This window comes from Macaca thibetana, chromosome 3 (assembly GCF_024542745.1).
Source record: "Macaca thibetana thibetana isolate TM-01 chromosome 3, ASM2454274v1, whole genome shotgun sequence".
NCBI lineage: Eukaryota > Metazoa > Chordata > Mammalia > Primates > Cercopithecidae > Macaca > Macaca thibetana.
Window position 1 is genome coordinate 77128202 of NC_065580.1, and position 13888 is coordinate 77142089.

At 38.3% G+C, this 13888-nt stretch overlaps 1 protein-coding gene across 1 annotated transcript in view; it reads right to left on the reverse strand.

Annotated features, from left to right (window-relative positions):
* The window catches only part of SEM1 (SEM1 26S proteasome subunit), a 1048205-nt gene extending 1038018 nt beyond the window's left edge, over positions 1-10187 (reverse strand). Inside the window, exon 1 of the mRNA XM_050783007.1 lies at positions 10178-10187. The gene's annotated coding sequence lies outside the window, so the exon portion shown is untranslated. The remainder of the gene's footprint in view (positions 1-10177) is intronic.
* Between the last annotated feature and the right edge of the window lie 3701 nt (positions 10188-13888).

The window sequence follows — 13888 nt, forward strand, 5'->3', positions numbered from 1 at the left end:
TGCCTGTAGTCCAAGCTACTCAGGAGACTGAAGTGGGAGGATAACCTGAGCCTGGGAGGTCAAGGCTTCAGTGAGCTGAGATTGTACCACTGCACTTCAGTCTGAGCAACAGAGAAAGACCCTGTCTCAAAAAAGAAAGAAAGAAAGAGAGAGACAAAGAGAGAAAGAAAGAGAAAGAAATATCCTCTTGTTCATCAGTTTCATCACCTGAAAAAAAAAGTTTTGGCAAGATTATTCCTAAGACACCTTTCAATTCTAAAATTTCATCAAGGATCTTTCTGAAAATACAAGAAGCTAATATTAAAATAAATCTTTTTCATCTCACTTTCAAGGTATCTTTTAAATCCTAGTTTGTTTAAAGTTAGCTATGCCTTAATTATATTATCTAAACCCGTGAAGCCTTATTCATAAAATATGGGCAAATGCTGCAGGCTTAGATATGTAATAAAGAAAAGTAAAGATATGCCGGGCATGGTTTCATTTATAGAAATCGAATGTTGAGTAGGCTAATTTCATATATAGCGCTAACTCTCCCTGGAAACGTTCTCTTGGAGTATCATGTTTCCCAAAAAATATTTGAATACTATATTTTAAAGTGAAAAATAATGATATAATCATGACTGCAATTTACTAGGCATCTACTATATTCCAGGCACTATACTATGTATTTTACAATCTATTTTCATATTATTATTAGAATAATCCTATAATGCTGAACACACACACACACACTCCACACATATGCACACTGAGAATTAGATGCTAAGTTATATGCCCATCGTCAAACAACTGGTAAATGATGGAAACCAGACTATAAACTGGGTCCATCTTCCTGCCACATTTGTGTTATGTTTCATTATCTATGTTCTTATAACCTCTAATTGATTCTAAGTGTGTGTGTATTAGTCATCTATGAATCTCAAAATTGTAAAGCAGCTATACACTGCATGGCTCAAAGTATTAAAATCTCATGCAACTAGAAGGGATGGAGTAACTGAAATTATTTTTTTCTTTTGTATGCCTAGAACACACTAAAAATGTTGGATGAACAAAGTTAAAATGAATGTGCCATTGGAACAAATTTTTAAAATCAGAAATAACTAGACTTTCCCACCCTCTATGAAGTCTTCTTCTAACTGATAACTTACCCTAGAAAGATGATGGAAGAATCCAAACAGAAGAAAATGGAAAAGGGATTGGCAATACATTTTTAAAGTTTTCTCTGAATTCCTAGTTACTGGAAATGCTAATTTTGGAAAAATTAATCCCAACTTTCTTGAGTTTTAGTTGACTGCAAGAGAGAAAGAGAAATGATTGAACTACTTAAATTACTTCCTTATAATTAAAAATCCATTAACCCATAATGCTATTGATTCTTTTTGTGACTAACATAGATGTAGAATAATAAATTACTATTTTATATATAATTGTTAATCCAGGTAATTGCATCCAGGATAACTCTATTACTGGAATAGCTTTGTGAGTGATTTTTATATATCACTAACAATGATCCATGCCCTATATAAAACAAGCAGAGTGGAAGGCTGCAGGCCTTTATATTCTCTGTGTACAGAATAAGCATCTAGACTGAAATATCAGATTTCTCTATGGTTTGTGAGGTAGAGGCTTCAGGTTTTTCTTAACCTTTGAAAATAATTATAATCATATACTGCTGGATATCTCCCAAAGAAGAACCTATGATTTCTTTTAAATTCTATGTTACACACTGTCTTTTTTCATTGTCAAAGTTTAGAGAAGACTCTCAGGAGTCAACCCTTCCTTTATCTGGTTTATAAGCAGATCCCCTCATGTCCAAGGTCTTGGACAAAACTCTTTTTCCCACTAATAACTTTAAGCAGTTCTATCCAGGTTCCTTGATTCTCTTTTTTATTGCAGTTTTCACAAGTTTCCTTAACAAGGTATCTGATAATATTGTCCTGTCCTTATTCCTTGCTCATAATTTCTTTCAGACAAATCTACTAAAAATATCATGGAGCTTAACTCTAAGATTTTACAGCTAATCAATTAATTACCCTTAAACGTGGTTGTTAACATGTAAAAGCTATCTGTTTTGTAGTTATGAACTATGACCACAGAGCATCCCTGGAATCTACCTATGAACCTGTTCTGGTCAAAACTGTAATAATTAATGGGAAAGTTTTTGTGTCCTCCTCTGTACTAATATAATGACCAGAGTAGAAGCTCCAGAAGTAATTTCATTACTAAAAATGATTAATTTCATTACTAAGTATATACTATATTAGGAAACTTATCTATGCATGTATTTTATTATTGTTTTAAAGATGGGATGTTTCTGTACCTTTAATAAGAGAATTATCTCTAAACAAATGTGGCTTAGTCTTATTGTATGGTTTTTGTGGAAAAATTCTTCATAGGTTTCTTTTTGTCTATCAGAATTACTCTATTTCAATTTTGATGTAACTATTCAATAAAGGAAATGTTTCTCTGGACTTCTACTTTTTTCTTCTCAGGTGAATGCAGTGTCACACCAACCCAAGACAGAATAAAAACAAGGACTACTCTCTGATCTCACCTATGAAATTAGATTAAACCACAGAGTGTCCCACAAGAACAGTATACAGGAAGGTTTTTCCAAGTGTAGGTTAAATTGAGATGGCGGTCACTTAAAAGATCTCAAAATATTCTCAAACAAAAGGGAAATAATTTTTTAATAGAACTGGGAGAATAAAACATGTTTATTCATTTGTTCTGTTAACATTTTGACATGGTTTGACTCTGTATCCCCACCCAAATCTCATCTCAAATTGTAATCTCCTTAATCCCAACGTGTCAAGGGAGGGACCTAGTGGGAAGGAATTGGATCATGGGGGCAGTTTTCACCATGTTGTTCTCATAATAGTGAGTGAGTCCTCATGAGATCTGATGGTTTTATTAAGTGTCTAACAGTTGTTCCTTCACACACTCTCTCACCTGCCTGCCTGCCATGTAAGACATGTCTGCTTTCCCTTTCACCACGATTGTAAGTTTCCTGAGGCCTCCCCAAATATGAAGAACTGCGAGTCAATTAAACCTCGTTTCTTTATAAATTACCCAGTGTTGGGCAGTTTTTATAGCAGTGTGAGAACAAACTAATATACATCTATTACCTATAATTACCTACTATGATCTGGTATTATTTTAGGAACTGAGTATAAAGAATAAAGCTGGAGGCCAGGTGCGGTGGCTCACACCTATAATCCCAGCACTTTGGGAGGTTGAGGTGGGCAGATCATGAGGTCAGGAGATCAAGACCATCCTGGCTACAGTGAAACCCCGTCTCTACTAAAAATACAAAAAAAAAAAATTAACTGGGTGTGGTGGCGGGTGCCTGATACTTGGGAGACTGAGGCAGAAGAATGGTGTGAACCCAGGAGGTGGAACTTGCAGTGAGCCGAGATCATGCCACTGCACTCCTGCCTGGGAGACAGAGGGAGACTCCATCTCAAAAAAAAAAAAAAGAACAAAGCTGTCATGTTTCCTGCCCTTAAGGAATATACAGTCACATGTTGCATAACAATGTTTCAGCCAACAATGGAATGCATATAAGGTATCATAAGATTATAACACTGTATTTAACTGTACCTTTTCTGTGTTTAGATATCTTTAGATATACAACTATTTACCATTGGGCTACAACTTCCTACAGTATTCAGTATAGTAACATGCTGTACAAGTTTGTAGCCTAGGGGCAGTAGGCTACACCATATAGCCTAGGTGTGTAGCAGGCTAAACCATCTAGATTTGTGTAAGTACACTCTGATATTTACACAAGAACACAATCGCTTAATGATACATTTCTGAGAAAATGTCCCCATCATTTAGTAATGCATGATTATATAGTCAAATAAAAAAATTCAGTTACAAGTAAATAAATAATACTCAAATACAGCTTATGGTGAATATAGAGGAATCACAAAGTTGGTACTGTGATATGAAATTGAGAAGGTAGCCAGCTTGGATATGATGATCTTTCTGCCTTTGTAAAGCAGACATTTAACTTGAGAACTGAATGCTATGCAGAGAGCAGGAAGATTAATGCTGACCTAGAGGTCAGCAAACATTCTGTAATGAGACAAAGAGTAAATATTTTCCTGTTTCGTGGGTCATTTCTTCTGTTGCAACTAATCAGTTCCACCATTGAAGTATAAAAGCAGTCATTGACAATACCCGAACAGATAGGCATGGCTGTGTTCCAATAAAACTTTACTGAGAAAACCAGGCAGTGGGCCAGATTTGGCTTATGAATTGTACTTTGCCAGACATATAACTGTGGTCAAAGTCTGTCGGATAGGACAGAAATTACTCTCTTCAAGAACTGATAAGAGGTTGGTATGGCTAAAGTAGAGTAAATGGGAAGAGAGGGGCATGAAATGAGCTTGAAAAAGTAAGCAGGGGTCAGATAGTGTACGGCTGTAAAGACTATGTTAACAATTTTCTATCTTGTTGGATTCTATTTAAGCCACTTAAAGTTTTAATAGCATAGTGTTAAGTTAAATTAAATTTGGCTTAAAGTTGCCTCCATATTTTAATTCCCTATGTAGTGAACTGCAACCTGACAGTATATAAATGAACTGCAACTAGGCCAGGTGCAGTGGCTCACACCTGTAATCCCAGCACTTTGGGAGGCCAAGGCAGGTGGATCGCTTGAGCTCAGGAGTTCGAGACCAGCCTGGGCAACATGGTGAAACTCTGTCTCTACCAAAAATACAAAAGAATTAGCTCGGTATGCTGGGATGTGCCTGTGGTCCCAGCTACTCAGGAGACTGAGGATTGCTTGAATCTGGGAGGCAGAGTTTGCAGTGAGCCATGACTGCACCACTGCACTCCAGTCTGGGTGACAGAGCAAGACCCTGTCTCAAAAAAGAAAAAACAAAAAACAAACTGCAACTAAGAGTATATTCTTGTGACAAACAGCTGAGTATCAGACAATCCCAGCAACAAAGCTTTAACCAATCACAGGCTGCTAACTGATCAGACTGTGTCCATAAAGGCAAATGCCTTATCTCATCATGCCCAAATAAGGCAAATGCTGAACTATAACCAACTAGACTATTTCTACAAATTCCTTTTTCTGTACATCACTTTTTCTGTCTGTAAATACTGCCTGCCCACATTGCTGAGTGGAACTCTCTGAACCTCTTCTGGTTCTACGGTCTGCCTGATTCATGAATCTTTTTTCTTTTTTTTTTCGCAAATAAACTCTGCTAAGTTTAATTTGTGGAAAGTTTTTCTTTTAACAGTAGTAGGATGGTGCTATTTATATTTTGGAAGCTTATTATGATCCTATGTGGAGAACAGACTGGAAGACTACTGAAGTAGTAGCACACATGGTAGCAATGAAAACGGAGGTAAGTGGATGTATTTGTGATGCATTTAAAGATAAAGATCATAATTGATGAATTGGATGGAGATGGGATGATAATAAAAGAAGTGAAAAATTAACTTTGATATTCAGAATTCTAGCTGGGCAATTGGATTGACCATAGGTAGTCAAGTTAGGTGAAATTATAAATATCAGAGGAAGACTAGAGGGAAAAAAGCCTTAAAAGTTAGATTGAATCCAATTAAGTAATACCTTAAGTGATGGGCTAAGTAGATTGTATTCCTGTTAGTAAAAATGAAGAAGTTACCGGCCGGGCACAGTGGCGCACGCCTGTAATATCCCAGCACTTTGGGAGGCCGAGGTGGGCAGATCAGGAGGTCTGGAGATTGAGACCATCCTGGCTAACACGGTGAAACCCCATCTCTAGTAAAAATACAAAAAACTTAGCCGGGCGTGGTGGCGGGCCCCTGTAGTCCCAGCTGCTGGGGAGGCTGAGGCAGGAGAATGGCGTGAACCCGGCAGGCGGAGTTTGCAGTGAGCCGAGATCGCAGTACTGCACTCCAGTCTGGGTGACAGAGTAAGACTCCGTCTCAAAAATAAATAAATAAATAAATAAATAGCTAGATAATTTTTAAAAAATTAAAAAATTGAAGAAGTTACTGAAGAGTTTTGAAGAGCAGAATAATACAATCAGAGTTGTCCTATAAACTGTGCTTTGTGCATAAATTAGAGAGGGATTGTGTCAGGAGTCAGGGAAAAATGTTACCAAATTATTGAAATCATACAGAAAAGAGATAATGAAGATTTGGTCCAGGGGATTAATCTCGGAAATGGTAAGAAACGTAATGTAAATAGAACTTTTGGTTGAAATACACACAGACACACAGAGACACACAAACATATACACACACACACACACACATATATATATGAAGATTAATGTAGATAGCACATGGGTTTTCAACTCAGGCTATCTGGTCCCAGAGTCTATGACACAGTCCTTGATATGATATTTTTTATCAAATAGCTATTATGACATAATTTATTGTGGTATTTAATGTTCCATATTTTAAAGACTCTGAGTGATTTCTTTTACAGTTCAGTGTATTTCTATTGGAAAAGTTATGTCGCCTTTTATCAGATGGAAGCTATTTAATTCAACATTTTATTTTTTGTTGTCAGAGAATATGTGTGTGTGTGTGTGTGTGTGTTTCAGGGTATTTACAATAAACAATATGAACTAATTTTTACAAATTAAAACAAAGAAGAATAAAAGCCAAATTTTAAAGGGAAATGTAGGTAATTAGACTAGATTATAAAGTTAGTACAACTGAGCCCAAAAATTAGCTCTGAGTTCTCTGACAACCAAAAAATAAAATAAAAACAAGGGGGAAGAGGTAAAAATGCTGAATTAAATAGCTTCCATCTTATATAAGGACACATGTCACTTTTCCAGGAGAGACACACTAAACTATAAAACAAATAAATCTCTCAGACTATTTTAAATATGGAACACCAAATACCACAATAAATTATGCCATAATAGCTATTTGATAAAAATATTATATCATAGACCTATTATAGTGTATTGACAAAAAGTAAGAACAATGAAGTCCAGATAATGAGTTTTACAGTGACTTGATTTGATTCTGAAATAAAGCTTACAACATAGGAATACATAGTTAGTGGTTTCCAGAGATATTTCTTCCACCAAACACCCAGCACATTAATGAGATCAACTCTACAGCAGTACAGACAACATAGTGGGCAAAAGCTAGCATCATGGACTCTGGGACAAGATAGCCTGAGTTCAAAACCCATGTGCTGTAAACATTAATGGTTTTAGCAGAATGGCTGTAGACACCAAATGTCAAGGGGTTACAGTGGGGCTGGCATCATCAGAAAGGAAAAGTTCCAATGTACATCAGCTGGCAAAAGTTAAAGTTACTTGTCAGATATATCAACTATTAAATTAATAATGGCTAGAGAAAGAAATAAATAAGATATAGGTTCACAGTGAGGTTTCTCGGTTTGAAAAATATCCTCCCCGGTAAATTTAAATATGACCATTCTCATTATTAATCTAGTTCAAAATGATTTATTTCCTATTTTTTAACTAGTGTTTCTATGATGCATTACAAACTTGCCATTTTGCAAAGACAATTGGGCTGGCTGTATCTAATTTTAATTGGATTTTTGACCTTTAAGAATTCAGTTTGGCCAAACTGATATCTGATTAGGAGTATTTTCAGTAGACTTATTAGTATGGGTTATTACTTTCAGATTGCAGAGTCATGTTGAATAAGAAGATTATATTCAGTATCTTGGCAAGTATATACAATGAGTATTTCTTAATTGCACACAGAAGCAATGGAAAGAGAATAGATTTATGAAAGATTTTTAAAGACTGCTATCCTGGACTATATGTACACAGTTCAAAAAACCACCAGACTCCTTATCTTTTGATTCGAGTTTATGAGTTTATGTGACTAAGAGTTTATAAGGTAAAAAACAACAGCTGTGGGCTTTGTTCTTCCTTCAGAGCAAGTTATATTTGCTTGATAATAGAATTTGCTTGCGTTTAGTCTAAACAAAGAGTTGATGTCAATTGACTTTATCTTGTTTACTTCTCCCAATCCCTGTTTCCCTCCAACATTTGTCACCTTGATTCTGGTTTCTTCAATGGATATTCAATGCCCTTCCTTACCTCTCTGCCTTTGCTGAAGCTGTTCCCTCTTCCTGGAATGCCTTCTGCTTCAGTCCCTCCCAACTAAGTAAATTCCACTCCCTGTTCCTGTAACACAATGCTCTCTGTTACAGCATCTATTACATTTCCTGCCTCCCTGACTTTCTTCAACCCTGCTGGGGTAAAGGCCATGATTGATTCATCTCTGTATTCCCAGTACCATATTGGCAAATAGAAAATAAAATAAAAAGTATTTGTTAAATTAATTCTCCTTATCACTTGTGCAGAGTGTTGGAGGGTTGGACTATTATAACATTGTTCCAGAAGCATGCCCATTTCTGACTTTGCTATCCCAGGAACTAAAAGTGGCTTCCAATAAGAATTGACTCTCTGGACAAAGAGATGGCAACACAAAGGTTAATGAATAAGCAGCAGCATAAGACAATGAAGGCAGTAATTACATTCACATACAGTTATTAGTATGTGTTACTAATAAGTATGGTATTAGTGTTACCTGGTTTTGAATTATTTTGCTTAAAATCTAGCCTACTTCAGATGGTAGGGAACCTTGTCACTCTGGCTTTACCTTTATAATACCGTCTCTTCTCACACCATGGGAAATGTAGCAAATAATTCAGAGCCTGGTAACAATGTGGCCTGAAAGTATTTTAAAAAATAATTGACACAAAGTGTGCTGAATTTAAAAATATACATATAATAAATATATATGAAATAAAATTTAAAAATAACTAAAGTTATACACAAAAGGAAATTAGAAAATTTCACTACAAAAAATTTAAAAAACACAAAAGAACACAATAATACAGGAAATGAGAAGCAAAAAAAGCTATGAGGCATGTAGCAAAAAAATAGCAAAATAACAGAAGCAAGTCCCTCCTCATCAGTTAATTACTTTAATGTAAATAAATTAAACTCTTCAAGCAAAATACAAAGCTTGGTAGAATAGATTTTAAAATACAATTCTAACTATATGCCATCTACAAGAGACTCACCTGAGATGCAGAGACACATGGAGGTTGAAAGTAAAAGGATGGAAAAAGATATTCCATACAAATAGTAACTAAAAGAAAGCAGGGGTGGCTATATGAATGTGAGAAAAAATAGACTTTAAACCAAAAATGCTTATGAAACAAAGAAAGGCATTATGTATTAATAAGAGGTTCAATACAGCAAGAAGGTATAAGATTATAACATCTACATCTACACACCTAATAATAGACTATCAAAACATATAAAGCAAAAATGGGCAGAAATGAAAGGAGAAATAACAGTAGGTGACTTCAGTATCCCACTCTCAGCAACAAATAGAACAATCAGGCAGAAGAGAAATAAGAAAACAGATAACTTAAATAACACCATAAATGAATGAGATCTAACAGACATTTAGAATACTCTAACCCAACAACGGAATACACATTTTTCTCAAGGGTACATGGGACATTTTCCAGGATAGACCATATCATAGACCACAAATTAAGTTTCAACAGCTTGTTAAGAACATGTATATCATACAAAGTATCTTCTACAACCACAATGGGATGAAGTTAGAAATTAATGACAGAAAGAAAACTGGAAAATTCACAAATTTCTAGAAATGACACAGCACACTCTTAAACAATCAATGGACTAAAAAATAAAAGGAGAATTAGAAAGTATTTAAGACCTTTACGGCCAAGATGGCAGACTAGAAACAGCTAGTGTGTGCAGCTCTCATGAAGAGAATGGAAGGGGTGAGTAAATACAGCACCTTCGATTGAAACATCCAGGTACACGCATTGAGAATAATCAAGGAAACAACTCAACGCACAGAGAACAGATAAAAGCAAGGCAGAATGATGGCCCACCCAGGAGCAATACAGAGCTGGGGGAACTTCCCCTGCCCCTAGGGAAGTGGTGAGTGAATGTGCAACCCTGGGAACCCATGCTTCTCCCAAGGGTCTTTGCAAACCTTGGGTCAGGAGATTCTCCTCATGAACGTACCCCACCAGGACCTTCAGTCTGACACACATTGCTATATGGAATCTCAGCAGAACAGCTACTCAGGCACACACGGAGACCCGGGAGCCTTAAGACAACTGGGCTTCCCAGCAAAAGTAGCTGAAACTCTGGCAAAGTGGCAGGTTAGACCCCCACTCATACCCCTAGGAAAGAGGCTGAATCCAGGGGCTAGGCAGTGACAGTCTGAAGGCCCTGCTTCTATGGCAACCTACGGGCCTGGAATTCTAGCCAGCCACCAATAGCAGTGTTAGACATTCCTGAAACAGAGTTCCAAGTGGGGAGGGGCAGGCCACCATCTTTGCTGTTTGGGTGAAAGAGCAAAGCTGTTCCAGTCTTTGGGCTTTGGAGAGTCCAAGCTGACCAGGGGCAGAAGCAATCCCCATGCACAGCACAGCTGCATCCTTAAAAACATAGCCAGACTGCTTTTTAAACCAGGTCCCCAATCCCATTCCTCCTCACTGGACAGGACCTCCCAACCAGGGTCTCTAGCCACCCCCAAAGGTGTTCTCTAGCCCACAGAGATTTGAAACCTCCCTTGGACAGAACTCCCAGAGAGAGGGGTGGACTGCCATCTTTGCTGTTTGTGTGACTTAGCTGCTCTGGCCTTTGAGCTTTGGAGACCCGAGGTAACTGTGGACTGAAGTAAACCCCCAGCACAGCACAGCTGCTCTATGAAAAAGTGGCCACACTGCTTTCTTTTCTAAGTGAACCATTTCTCCCTACTGGTTGGGACCCTTCAACTGGGGTCGCCAGCCACCTCCTACAGGTGTGTTTGGCCCAGTAACATGTCTGTACCTCCCTGGGACAAAGCTCCCAGAGAGAGAGGCAGGCCACCATCTTAGCTATTTCCCAGCTTCACTGTTAATACTTCCAGTTAATGGAAAATCTGAGGTGACTAAGGACTGGAGTGGGCCCCCAGCCTGCCATAGCAGCCCTACAGAAAAGTGGCCAGCCTGTTACATGGGTGCTCATTCCCGTCTCTCTTCAATGGGCAGGACCTCCAGACCTGGGCCTCTAGCCACCCTCCACCAGAGTACTGAGCCAGTAGCAGCTCTGCAACTCCCTAGAGAGAGCCCCCAAGGCAACTGAAACCCTCTCTGCCACTGCCTCTGCAGTCAAACTGCCCTTGCCACCCTTGGACTAATAAAGGAGCAAAGACCTTAAGTGCCTTATCCACACCTCCAACAAGCTGCAGTTGACCCAAGGAGTGAAGGCCAGTTTGTCTTCCACGGGTCCCACCCTTCAGCCCCCAACTGCTCATCACCAGTCAGGGAACCTCCAGTTTGGGCCCACAGCACAGACTCCCTAACCTGAGCTGATGGTACTGAGTGATTACTAACCTGCATCTCTCTGGGGAGGAGCCCTCAGGAGACAAGCAAAAGGCCCCTGGCCACACCTACAACTAAGGTCCCTTCCTCTTCTGCCTCAAAACTGGGGAAGAAACATAAACACTCAGATTGCCCCAGGGCTGAAGTGGGCAGCTAAGAGTGCCAAGCCATGATCTACACCCAGCACTCAAGGGGGAGAGGAATCCACACTTTCAGAGCATTAATGGGGAACACAGCTGCAAGTGGGAGAAAACATAAGGGAACGACACAACTGAGCAAAAGTCTACCAACTGATCAATACACCTAAGTGCCACCTAATGGATCTCACTCCAAGGCTTCAACACAAAAAATACCTCACTAACATATCCCTCTCTGAAACCAAAGACAATAAGTCAGCTTCAAATAAAGACCCTGCACGAAGCCTTGGCCCTGTGAAAACATCCAGAACATAAGTCTATTGACTGTACTCAATCTACACCGCAGTTAAAGAAACACTCACACACAGAGATAACAAAGAACCCTCACAAGAACTCCAGTAACTCAAATCGTCAGAGTTTCATATGTCCTGTAAACAATCACACTGCTCCAAAAAGAGTTCTTAATAAAGCTGAGCTGGCTGAAATGAAAGAAATAGAATTCAGAATAGGGATAGGAACAAAGGTTATTGAGTTTCAGGAGAATGGCAAAACCCAATCCAAGGAAACTAAGAATCACAATAAAATGACACAGGAGCTGAAGGATGAAATAGTCAGTATAAAAAAGAACCTAATGTATCTGACAGAGCTGAGTAACACAATATAAGAATTTCACAATACAATCGTAAGTATTAACAGCAGAACATTAACAAGCATTGACAGTAGAAAAGACCAAGCTGAGGAAAGAATCTCAGAACTTGAAGATTGGCTCTCTGAAATAAGACAGACAAAAATAAAGAAAAAAAGAATTAAAAGGAATGAACAAATGTCCTAGAAGTATTGGATTATGTTAAAGAGGCAAAATCTGTGAATCATTAGTACCCTGAAAGGGAGAGGGAGAAAGCAAAAAGCTTGGAAAACATATTTTAGGATATCATCCATGAAAACTTTGCCAACCTTGCTAGAGAGGCCAGCAGTCAAATTTAGGAAATACAGAAAACTCCTGAAAGATTCTACACAAGAAGATCATCCCCAAGACATATAATCATCAGATTTTCCAAGGTCAAAATGAAAGAATATTAAAGGCAGCTAGAGAGAAAGAACAGGTCACCTACAAAGGGAACCCCAACAGGCTAACAATGGATTTCTCAGTTGAAACCCTACAAGCCAGAAGAGATTGGGGGCCTATATTCAATATTCTTAAAGAAAAAAATCTTCATTCAATAATTTCATATCCAGCCTAACTAAGCTTCCTAAGTGAAGGAGAAATAAGATACTTTTCACATAAGAAAATGTTTAGGGAGTTCATTACCACCAGATCTGTCTTACAAGAGATTTTGAAAGGAGCACTAAATATAGAAAGGAAAGACTGTTACCAGCTAATGCAAAAACACACTTAAACACACAGACCAGTGTCACTGTAAAGCAACCACACAAAGAAGCCAGCATAAGCAGCTAACAACACAATGACAGGATCAAATCCACACATATCAATACTAACCTTGAATGTAAATGGGCTAAATGCCCCAACTTTTTTTTTTTTTTTTTTTTTTTTTTTACACAGAGTCTCACTCTGTCACCCAGGTTGGAGTCCAATGGCATAATCTTGGCTCACTGCAGCCTCCGCCTCCTGAGTTCAAGCACTTCTCATGCCTCAGCCTCTCAAGTAGCTGGGACTACAGGTGCACACCACCGCACCTGGCTAATTTTTTGTATTTTTAGTAGAAATGAGGTTTCATCATGTTGGCCAGTCTTGTCTCAAACTCTTGCCTCAGCCTTCCAAAGTACTAGGATTATAGGCGTGAGCTACTGTGCCCAGCCTAAATGCCCCAATTCAAAACCACAGAGCAGCAAGCTGGATAAAAGTGCATGACCCAATGGTTTGCTATCTTCAGGAGACCTGTCACACATGTAATGGCACCCAGAGGCTGAAAGTAAAGGGATGGAGGAAAATCCACCAAGCAGATGGAAAACAGAAAAAAAGCAGGTGTTGTTTGTTTTTTTCTTGTAAATTTGTTTGAGTTCTTTGTAGGTTCTGTATATTAGCCCTTTGTCAGATGAGTAGATTGCAAAAATTTTCTCCCATTCTGTAGGTTGCCTGTTCACTCTGATGGTAGTTTCTTTTGCTGTGCAGAAGCTCTTTAGTTTAATTAGATCCCATTTGTCAATTTTGGCTTTTGCTGCTGTTGCTTTTGGTGTTTTAGACATGAAGTCTTTGCCCATGCCTATGTCCTGAATGGTACTACCTAGGTTTTCCTCTAGGATTTTTATGGTATTAGGTCTAACATTTAAGTCTCTAATCCATCTTGAATTAATTTTCGTATAAGGAGTAAGGAAAGGATCCAGTTTCAGCTTTCTCAAACAACCCCATCAAAAA